Source organism: Megalops cyprinoides, chromosome 20 (assembly GCF_013368585.1).
Source record: "Megalops cyprinoides isolate fMegCyp1 chromosome 20, fMegCyp1.pri, whole genome shotgun sequence".
Taxonomy (NCBI): domain Eukaryota; kingdom Metazoa; phylum Chordata; class Actinopteri; order Elopiformes; family Megalopidae; genus Megalops; species Megalops cyprinoides.
In genome coordinates this window covers 2,844,102-2,856,473 of record NC_050602.1, presented here as the reverse complement: position 1 = coordinate 2,856,473, position 12,372 = coordinate 2,844,102, and positions in this window count along the sequence as shown.

The window sequence follows — 12,372 nt, the reverse complement described above, 5'->3', positions numbered from 1 at the left end:
AGGGACAACACAGCCTAGACAATATACATTTGTGCATACTATACAACTGCATATTTACTAAAGCACCTCAAGTTAATACAATAGTGCCCATATCTGGGCTGGGAACCTACATCACATAACCAGGTTCTTAACCGCTACATCAATACATTGTGCCATTTACATTTTGTCGTTTATCTTTGCATAATATGCTTATATAGATTGCCTTATAGGTTACTGCATTTTAAAAACTATAAAAGGCAGAATGAAAATACAGCAATAAAATAATTGAAACTGTCATTTTAGGAAAAACAAAACATGAGAACATAAGAAAGACAGATTAAAAAACAACATACATACTGTCATGCCACAGTCATGTCATTACTTCATGTGCAGGTACTACAGATTCATGGCTGCCTCAGGCCACTCACTAAAGTGATATATTCCCACACAGCCAGCAATTGAGGCAGCAGCATGGTGTAGTGGTCAGTGATTTGGACTCATAACCAGAGGGCCATAAATTAAAAAATGGAAGTGGGGCACTGCTTCATGTTCCTCAGCCCGAATCACTTCAGTAAAATGTCCGCTGTACAGATGCACAGGGTTCTGAATGCAAGCCGTGTACATCACTCTGAAAAAGGCTGCCTGAATGATGCTATCTGCTTGAAAAAGTCAACATTTTGCGTTTAAAAGCATTACACCTCTGAGTGTAAGGTGGACCACCTTTACTAGATCAAATCTCAGATGGGTAATACATTCTCCAGTGTGCTGTCACAGTGTCTGTGGTATGAGATGGAACAAGGTGCCAGGGCTCCTTTTGACATGTCCCATGCTTAACACCACTGAATCCCATTGATTTTTTTTTCAATAAAAAAGGTAATAAGACAACATGGGGCAAACAGGTTGTAAATTTCACTGATGATAGTGAAAAAGTGTGAGCATGTATACCCACATGTAAACAGTGTCCTGTGTTAAAACAAGACCCTGATTAAAATAGGAACACTCAACCATCACTGTTTCCAGGGGCTCCCCCCAGCCTGCAATTTTTCACCTGTGTTAGCACACAGCACTGTTCCCTGGAGCTCATCCCAAACTGCACAGTTTTCCACCTGTGTTAGCACATAGCGCTATACCCAGAGGCTCATCCCAACCTGCACAGTTTTTCACCTGTATTAGCATGTAGCACAGTTCCCTAGGGGCTGTTGGATATGAGGACAAGGCTAGCAGGCAGAGCACAAACCACTTCACAGTCCAGCAACCACCCTGTTTAAATATAACTGAAAGTATGACACCTTCTGACAATAGCTTTCATTATACAATATGTACAATTGGCATTGCAGCTGTTTTCCTCAAGTCAAAGTCACTGACATTGGAAGTCCATCAAAAATCCATTTCTTAACAATAAAAAAAATCAATCTATCAGATTTCTCAAAGCATGGGACAAAAGCATTCTATGTACAATGCAGTCTAAAATATTGGAAGTCAACTGTGAATTAAGATCTTTGTGGTGCAGATGAGAGATTCTGTGATCTGTATATAGTTCCTTTATAGTCTTTATGTCCTTCAGATATGGTTATTTGTGTAAACAACATTTGGTGTTGGTGTGTGATGAGGACAAGGCAGAGAATTATCAACAAACATGTTGAATCTTTAAGTCCTATATGTTTGAATGAACATGTTTCTACGAGAATATTCCAAAGTAAATTAAAAGTAAGATTCAACTCCATATCTTAGGGTATAAGGCATTGCACAAAAGCTTTTGAAATTGTCAATGTACGAGTCAAGCCAGTGTGTATTTCCTAAAAAGTTCTCATTCTCACATATTTCTCATGAAATCTTCCATACTCCAAGGTGTGCGCTCAAGATTGTGGTTCATGAAAAATTTTCAGCGGAATGTTTAAAAATCCCTTTTCCTTGGAACTCTTAATGCAATGTTGTCCCCAACACAGCAGTGCAAATGTGACTTCCTTCCTTCCCGTGAACATCTTCCTGTTTGTCTGAATGCGGGTCAGAAACCGAGATAACGCAAGCTGTTGCTCTGACCTGAGTAAGGATGTAAGCCCACCACTGGTACTGTCTAGTATCAGCTGTAGAGTGTAATTAGTGTGTTACACAAGCATGGGGAAGAAACGGAACAGTTGAAAAAGCGTGGGTGAAACTTATGCCTCACCCCTTAATTCCATCAAAATTAGAAACGAGTGACGATGGGAATGTGGACGCAGTCGCAGCACTGCGGCCTGTTTGTGTTTCTGTGAGGGATTTGGTAATGGAGCTGGCCCCTGGATCAGGGAACAGTGTGGCACTTGACTGACGAAAAAGCTCATTTTCAGTGTCTATTTATTTGTAAATTTCATACTACAACTGGCATGCCTGTCAGTGATGCCGGACTGTATTTCTTAAACTCAACCAAACACATCCTGAACTGAAATGAGGAAAAAAACATTTATCAAATGTAGCAGTCATTATAGGTCATGCAGACATCTATATGAAATGTAATGTTAATGTATGACAAAAGGGAACATTTCCTTAGAATAGCTATTCCCTCAAAAAAGATAAAAAACAATGGCTTCTTCCCTGATGAAATGTGGTAAGTTTGTGTCAAATATAAATTAGAACTAAAAATTGCATTCCAAAAATACATTCTATTATATATTTATAAAATTACATGTATGGATGTAGGCATAAATCATAATGATTGCCCCCTATTATATGCTAAAACAATATTCCTTATATTCACATCAGATCTGAGGTTTTAACTTTTTTTATAAAGTATACTTCAACTATAAGAAATCCTGATATATGAATCAACTGCACAAAGTCAACAAAAATTAATAAGAATCATCTTTGGCTCAGTCACAATTTATAAGGCAGTATTTTTGTCAAATGTGGTGGAAGATAAGTTTATACCTTTTAAAATATTTAGAGATAAAAAGGCAGTCACTCATCCAGGCCTCCATGATGTAGCCAAGTGCCTGGACACTGCCTTCTTGAGTGAACACTGTCTAAGATTCTAAAAGACAGAGAGCCATCATGAAGAAAGCTGGAGAGGTTGGCAGGTCAATTTTGACCCTGCCGCTCTGGAAACATTTGTGATTAAATAGTGATAGCTCAACAGCACCATAGCCAACACAGACATAAATGTCACAAAGACACTCCAGACTATTTAACATGAGTCACAATATTTAATGTTTTGAGGAATTTAACAGAGACACTGACTGCGCCATGGCATTGTAACCTAGATGTTATTGTCAATTCGTTGTTGAATTAATATAGTCAAGAGTTTTATAAGGCATATTGTCAATTTACATACATTTTGTGCAATGTTGGGAGAATTTCAAGGACTATTTTAATTAAATTGTTTAAAATAGCAGCCCATTTTAATCATTCTTATTTGTATTTCTGCTTGTGAGAATCAGCTGTATACAGGAATCAAATTGTCCTGGACAGATGTGAATCTTATTAGCAGAGAGCACTGTCTAATCATATGATTATGTATTCTAAGTGCATTACTTTTGCATGAATGGTCAGTAGGGAGCTCACATGTTGACAGAGGTAGGCTATCATCATGGGTAGCACTGTCAGTTCTGATTGGACCTTTCTCAGATGAACCTTAAGACATGTGCCCTTTTGCAAACTGAAGAAACTGCTGAAATAGTTGCTCATCCTTCTTCTGCCTTTGCACAAACACTTAGGGAGTCTATTGCTTGAGGGATGCTCCAAGTCTTTGTGTTCTCAACTCCAACATGGATGCTGTTTTTTTTTTTATTTTGCCCACCACCCCCCCCCCCCCCCTCATTGGAGGACCTCTTTATTAAGCTCAAGAAGAAAGGCAACAGGATCAATAATTTTACTGAATTACAGCAAGTAGATGAAGGTGAAGACACAAAAAAGAGAAAAAAAGGATAACAGAATAAAATAAAGAAAAAGAAAACAGTCAAAAAAATATAAATAAATAAAAAAAATAAATAAAATAAAAAAAATAAAAATAGATACAATATTTATCAATAGTCTTTTCTTTCACCACTAGCAAGTGAATGTCCTCCACCCAAAACCAATGGTCAGTATTCCAACCTCTTCTCTAGTTACCGCCCCCACCCCCCCATCCTACTTGCCCCCCCCCCCATTATTTTTCTTGCCCCTTATCTTTTTTATTATTATTATTATTATTATTATTATTGTTATTATTATTATTATTATTATTATTATTATTATTATATATATATATATGTACGAAACAAAACAAAACATACATTTAAGGACAAAAGGAAGCAAAAAAAGGAAAGAAATACATTAATCATTACTTTTTTTGATTTCCTCCTCTTTCATTATGCTGGATGCTGTTCTTGTCTGGTTTTCCAGGCAAGTCTGAGATTAACGATTACAAAACTCAGCTGCAAAATCAATCGAACCCACAACTACAAAACACATTGACTGGGAAACCATCAGAGATGGCTCCATTTCCTGAGAATTGCATCATGTCTGTTCACAGATTGTTTTGCTCATACAGCCTCACAGAAGTCTTGATTTTGGTTTGGGTGCATGTGATGCAATGAGCACAAATTAAACTGAATGTGAACCGATTGTGAGTGGACAGAATGAGTAAAATGTGAAAATATGGAAAAAGATTTCCTGTTCCGTTCACGGAATTCCAAAACGTTTGTGTGACCTTGGTGACTCCCAGCCAGATGAGACGGTTGGAAATGACTGTAATGTCAAAACAATGAAGGAGTTCCTGTTATTTAGTCTCTCAGTCTCTCATCCTCTTACTGAATGTGGTGCATATTAATGACATTTTCCTATTGCCTCTTTTCATAATGTCACCTTTGGGCTGCAGCTGTCTTGTTGGTCATTAATTGCAAAACTTCAGCGTAACTCTGGACATGTCAATTCACATTAAAAATATGAAAAAGCTCTGTTAGTGTTCTTATCAATGCAGATGTTTGTTGCTCGTTGATGCAAAAATCTAATCAGCCAATCATCTGGCAGCAACTCAATGCATAAAATCATGAAGATGTAGTCAAAAGGTTCAGTTGCTGTTCAGATGAAACATCAGAATGGGTAGCAAATCTGATTTAAGTGACTTTGACTGTGGGATGATTGTTGGTGCCAGAAGGGGTGGTTTGAGTATCTCAGAAACTGCTGATCTCCTGGGATTTTCACGCACAACAGTCTCTAGAGTGTATAGAAAATGGTGCAAAAAACAAAAAACCTCCAGTGAGCAGCGGTTCTGTGGGAGAAATTGCCTTGTTAATGACAGAAGTCAGAGGAGAGTAGCCAGACTGGTCCAAGCTGACAGGAGGGTGACAGTAACCCAAATAACCACATGTTACAACAGTGCTATGCAGAAAAGCATCATCAACACATTGAACATTAAGGTGGCTACAGCAGCAGAAGACCCCTCTAGGTACCACTGCAGTTCAGCTAAGAGCAGGAAACTGAGGCTACAGTGGGCACAGGCTCACCAAAACTGGATGGTAGATGTTTGGAAAATTATCGCCTGGTCTGACGAATCTCGATTTCTGCTGCGACATTCAGATGGTAGGGTCAGAATTTGGCGTAAACAACATGAATCCAGGGATCCATCCTGCCTTGTGTCAATGATTCAGGCTGGAGGTTGTGGTGTAATGGTGTGGGGTACATTTTCTTGGCACACATTAGGCACCTTAAAAGCAAATAAGCATCATTTAAATGCCACAGCCTACTTGAGTATTGTTGCTGACAACACTCAATATGTGCATCTCTTTATGACCACGGTCTACCCATCTTCTAATGGCTACTTCCAGCAGGATAATGCGCCATGCCACAAAGCACATATCATCTCAAACTGGTTCCAGGAACATGAACATGAGTTCAGTATACTCCAATGGCCTCCACAGTCACCAGATCTCAATCCAACAGAGCACCTTTGGGATGTGGTAGTACTGGACATTTGCAGCATGAATGTGCAGCTGACAAACCTGCAGCAATTGCGTGATGCTATCATGTCAGTGTAACGGAGTGCCTGCACCTTTAAGCAGAAGCAACAGCAGCAGTGCGGCGTCGCATCGACTGATGTCACTGTATGCGACATTAGTCATGCCAATTGTTTGCCGTGGGATTCCTTTAAAAGCCGGCACTGCTGCAGCCAGGTAGGCGATTTGAATTCTGCTCAATTTGGCATTTTGCGTCCTCTGCTCCAGTCGCTATCGCTGTTGAGCAGTAGTTGGGTGCCCACGTCTCAACCATGAAGGTATGTTGGTCAATGCTTGCTTGACGCTGTGATTTTATGTATGCCAGATCAGGGTTGCTAACTTCTGCCTTTGTTTTAGGGCCAAACATTTGGAACATTGCCCCTATCGTGATTTGCAGTGTGCCGTATTTGGGGTACCACTCAATCGGTGTGTGCGTGTTCTTGTTTAAGTTACCGGTACGTAGCCATTCTGTGTTTTAGAATTATCATCAGCGATTCTTAACCCGCTTGTCTAAACTACTGCTATCTGCTTTACTTAGGCTGCTTTGCTGTGTTGCGGTGTCAGTACTTCGCAACGGGAGTTCACCTCTGTTCGTCTTTGGCTGTGGTGGGTCGCTTACCGGAAGTGCACAAGATCAAGGCCGCATTCTGGTCACCGGCTGCTGTTTTGTCTTCAATAATTCTTTTCGTTTTATGACTCTTATTCAGCGAATGCTCTACCGTGGCGGCACCGTACGAGGGTGGCCGGAGCATCCGAGTGGTAACGTGTGATCGTGTGTGTTGGTGCGTGTGCGCGTGCAGGTGATTGTGTGAATTAGTGTTGAGGGTGCTGGGTGTGTGTAGACGTGCTCCGTGTTGGTGTCGGGTGCATGCTCGTGCGTGTGTGTGTGTATGGACATCGGGTATGGGGTTTCCTGGTGGGTAGCATGAGGAATGGTCTACTGTGGTATTGTATTGTATTGTAAAACATAATCTTCCTTGTTAGCTGTCTTGGTTGTTGTTTTCTGTTGTTTATTTTCGGTTTGGGTGTCTTGCGTCTGTTGCTAGGCCCCATCTGTGACTAGTCTGCCCTCCTGGGCCCGTGTGTTTCACCTTGACTTTCACACATTCCAGGATTGGTTAAGGCGCCTTGTTGTGCCCGTTGGGGAAGTGTTATTTGTTGTGATCTGTACGTGTGTTATTACCTGTGTCCATAATTGCTATTTGGTTAGCCCTGTGGGCTCAGACCTAACTGGTGGGGCCCTTTTATGTTGTCTCATTATTGTGTCTTTCTTTTCTTTCCTGGCAGGACTGGGGACATCCAGTAGGGAGGCTTGACACCTGGTGGTGGGTATTTGTGTCTTTGTTCCACCATCATTTGCAGTGTAGTGTCACCCGGGTGTGCAGTGCAGTGTGTGTGTGTAGCCACGTGTGGTCCTTCCGACCCTCCTTCCAGACAAGGTCTCCCTCTGGTAAGCTCCGCTCCTGTTCATCTTAGTTTATTTTGTGTCTTCGGCATCCGTTATCGGTACTATATTCCTCTGTGTCTAACTGGGTGTTTAGCCCCACTAATGAAAGTGTAACCATCAGATCAATCAAAATAAAGAGTGTATACAATTTTAATAGAACCCTGTCTCTGCTTCATCCTTGCACGAACCTGTGTGCCTTGGTGTGGATTATATGGGAAGCTGGTTGTATTTGGTAACCGGTGGTTAGTTCCTACCAGGCTAATTTTCTACATAGAGATCAGACCTCCAGTAGGTGGCGTAGTCGACACAAAGCTCTAATCATTGCTCTGGCTCCTCTACATCAGCATGGACATATACATACGTATACATGCACACTGCAGTCATTGTGCTATGTTTATGTATGCTTATGCTTGTGTCTGTTGTTGTTCCATAACTAGTTTCCAATGGAGTGGTATTACTATCACCTATGCATTTTATGGTTTTGAACTGCTTGTAACCTTTATACTTTAAACATGTTACTTTGCTTGCGGCGCAATGTGCATGTGTGTTTACTTGTCAACACTATATCCAAGTTGACAGATATCATATCATATTTCAAGTGATCAACACTCAGATACAGGCCCTTTTTCAAATACAGGCCCTTCAGTCATCGAAATATGCAATTCACAGGTTTCCTGAAGTGACTCAATCGTTTATATGTTTGTGGAGTTCCTACATAAAATTTCTTAAACAAGCACTCTCACAGGTGACCACTGCCATGGCTTCATTCCAACCTTTATGATGTTCAAATTGTCTCCCTCTATTGAATTTAAATCAACTTTTCCATCAGACATTCCCTTACCCAAAATGACCCAACTTTTGGTTCTTTTATGAATTTGTTCTACTCACAATTTAGGACAGGATGTGACAGTGCTACATTGTTTGGAGCAAATTTCTGTTTTCAAAGGGCACTGTGCTCGTTATTCTCGCACCCCAAGGACAGATTTAATGTACAGATGCTGTTGTTAACTCCCCTCTTCTGCTCCTGCATACAGATGACTGCTTTGTGTTGTACGCCTGTGAATGGGAGAATGTCTCTTTCAAAGGCCGCAGATGAGCGACAAGACTATCTTTTTTTTAAAGGCCACGCGAGAGTGTTTTGAACAGGATAGTTTGCCCGCATTTGATGTTCTGCCTCTCTTCCTCTAAATGGATTTCTGAAGTGCCCATTGGATGGAGTTTTCAATCGGAAGTAGCCTTGAATCTCTGTATGAAACATCTTTGTGACTGAAGTGCCAGCACGACAAGAAGAGGCTGAATGCACACTTTCATTTTATTTTTTTGTTAAATTGAAAAATCCAGTTTCAGTTGTCCAGTCAATTAAGGGAATTCTGAGCGAGAAATCAGTGTTCTTAAGTTTAATGATCTTTTTCGGGGGGGGATAGGGCAGTTATGTTTAATGCCTCCAGGCTTTCATTTGCCAATACGTCTGTCTGTATGTATAATGCAGACATTTAGGAAGAAAGGCTTTGGCCTTCAGATCACAGTTGAATTAAAACCATTTGAGTTCTCTTCTGCATTTTAAGGCTCGGGGTTTGCTCTAACAAAGTTCCACCTTTTTATTTAAATTGCAGAAATTGTTCTTAAAGAATGTAAATGATTTGACTGTAATGTCAGTAGCCACTGCTGAATGCCTTTCGCACTTGCTTAATAACAGCAAGTCATATAATTACTGTTGACTGCCAAATTATTATCAATGTCACTCAAACATGCAGCTAACAAGGAAATAGAATTTTAGTCACAATTACAGTTTTGGGGCAGTGATGGGGGCTGACATGACTCTTGACTGACATTTTAACAAAGCACAGTGATTTCATATTGATGTCACATGACATGTACTAGACATGTCTGGTAGTTCATCGATATTTATACTGATTGCGTTTATTGACAGTTTTGTGCTTTAAATTATAGCTACAGCACACGTGAGCCAGCCCCTGCTCCACGTCATTACAGTCTGGAAACAAAAAAAAAAAAATAATAATAATTAATTAATTAAATAAAAACATACATTTTTATATTATATATATTTTTTATTAAAAATACAAAATGACATACTGTTGTGATGAGATGTGTTGGTTTATCAGTGAAGACAATGTTTTCTCCATTGGGGAAACAGAGTTTACCCTGCATGGGTTTTTGAGATGTATTTATGGAGGAAAAAAATGACATAAGCATAAATAAATAAATAAAATGCAGAAATAAATAAATAAATACATAAATAAATGAAAAATAAATACATTTTGGTAATGAAAAAGGCTATTTCTGTATTTCATTTATGCATTTCTATATTTATTTATTTCTGTTTTTCTACATTTATTTATTTCTATATTTCTGTGTCCGTATGTTAACTGAGTGGGTGGTCCTATACCTCAGTCTAAAGCCGGATTGGTTATAGCGGTGCGATTGGATCTACTGCTACTACCTTGACTTGACTGGGGTTATGCACGTGACGTCACAGTACGCGGAGTCAGTGCGGCTTCCACCTACTGTGTGGCAACGTTAACCTTCAGCCTGAATGCTGCGAAAACACTCACACAAAAAAAACACATCTAAAATGGGAAAGAGCTGTTGTGCGACTGACTGTACAAATAGATTCAACAAGAAATCGGAGCTATCTTTTTACAGACTAAAGAAAAGAGAAGCAAATGGATCGCTGCAATTCGCAGAAACAACTGGAATCCAGGCACCGAAACGTGTAGCTTACAGATTTCCAAATAAAAGCTGTAATAAAATAATAATATTTGTACAAACCACATACAACCAGAATATCCATTGGTGTCCTCATTACTTTAATTTCGCTTACGTGAAACGGCTTAACGTGACTTAATGTTCCAAAACTGTGATCAATGATCACCAAATTTCTCTCGGACATCTCTTGTCATAAACACTTACAGCTGTCAAAAAATCAAAACCGAAATCCTAGGAGTGTAGACGATATCTTACATTAAGCGTTTTCCTCTCCATTGACGCCCATTATAAGGAAAGGACTTAACGTGGCTTAATGTTCCAAAATAGCGTCCAATGATCACCAAATTTGTCTGACATCTCAAATGTCATAAACACTATCTCTTATCAAAAAAGCAAAACTAAAATCCAAGGAATATGGTAGTTAGGCCGACGTTACGTTCAGCGCTGTCCTCTCAGTTTTGCTTTTTTGTTAGTTGATCGCTGTTTGGAAAATAAACTACGAAGCGTTTTCCTTATAATGGGTGTCAATGAAGAGTTTCGCTTTTTGATAGAAGATAGTCTTTATGACATGTGAGATGTCAGACAAATTTGGTGATCATTGATCGCTGTTTTGAGATATTAAGCCACGGTTTCAAAACCAGTGGGTCGCGAGAATGTCTCTGGTGTGTTTTAACCGAACGCGACACGAAATTTACGAGCGACGCGAATGCATGAAAAGTCACCGGCAGGATGGGCGGAGTTCACGGCGAAACTGCGAGCGACGCGAAACGGACGAAATGACCGTTCGCTTGAGTTAAAAACATGTTCAACTCGAGCGAAAATTTCGCCTTGCGAAAGCCAATCACCTTCAAGTAGGGCTAAAAGCCACGCCCATTCCCAGAAATCTCAAATCAAACTTGCTAGCAGCGTGGTGTAGTCAAAAATGCTTGCTGTGATGTGGCGCGAAATTCGATTGTTCCTTTTTCAGGCAAGCGATCAAATCTGCGCGCGGAAAGCGAAGTTTAGTACAAATTGCCCATTGCCCCAGGAGTATAGAACTGGGGATTGCCGGCGCAGCCCGTATGTGCACTTCATAAAAGGCTCATTGCGATATTTGGGCGACAGTACTGTCGAATCGTATTTTCGAATGTCGTTATGTCGCCCTTTCCCCAATTTCACCCTGCCTGGATATCATTTCAGAGCGGCAGTCTCAAGTGTCACATTAACGTGAGTAAAAAGAAAAAAAATAGGTTGCCTCATAGTCTGCCTAATGATTGAAAATGTTTGTATGTTTTAGTGAAATTAATTATATTAAGCATATACTGTAGGCTACTGTAGCCTAGATCTAAAGAGGCATTTCAGTTATTTATTTCTCCCCTTAGTGGATCGTGGATGACTGGCATACAAAAAACTGGGTCGCAGTAGGCAAAAGGTTGAGAACCCCTGCATTAAGCCACGTTAAGCTTTTTCCTTATAATGGGCGTCAATGGAGAGGAAAACGCTTAACGTGAGATAACGACCATACTCCTAGGATTTCGGTTTTGATTTTTTTTACAGGAGGAAATATTTCTGACAGGAGGAAGCGTTTCTGACAAGAGATATCCGAGAGAAATTTGGTGATCATTGATCGCAGTTTTGGAACATTAAGCCACGTTAAGCGTTTCATATTGTCCCGGCTTTTGTATGCCTTCAGGCTTTGTCTGTTTCCCCGGCGTCTAAATCAGGTACATATAAATGTCAGGAAACCCCGATTCCTGGCCACATGTCAATGTCCATGGACTAGTGGTTCTTTGGTATGTTGTAAGGATCACTGTCGAGTCCAACTGCCTTTAATTTAGCCAGATAATCGTTTGTTGTACTCGCAGTTTCCCCTACTAAAGGCAGCCATGTTGCAGTCCGACTGAGAGGGCGTATTCCGGATGGGAAAGTGATGTCAGTGCATACCCTCTATACGGGAAGTTTGCCTTTAGCTCGCTACTAGCCGCTTGTCGACAGTTGGTTTTAATGTGGCCCTGTGTTATTGATGGAAAGTTTTGTACGAGCCATTGCGTGGAGTTAGTACAGGGTTAGCCAACCAGCTTGTGTAATGTAGATTTGATAGGAATCGTTTGCTTCTGTCTGGTTGGCCCAGTTGACCAATCCGGCTTTAGACTGAGGTATAGGATAACCCACTCAATTAACATACGGACACAGAAATAAATGCAGAAATGTAGAAATACAGAAATAAATAAATAAATGTAGAAATGCATAAATGAATAAATGTAAAAAATACAGAAATAAATAAATGTAGAA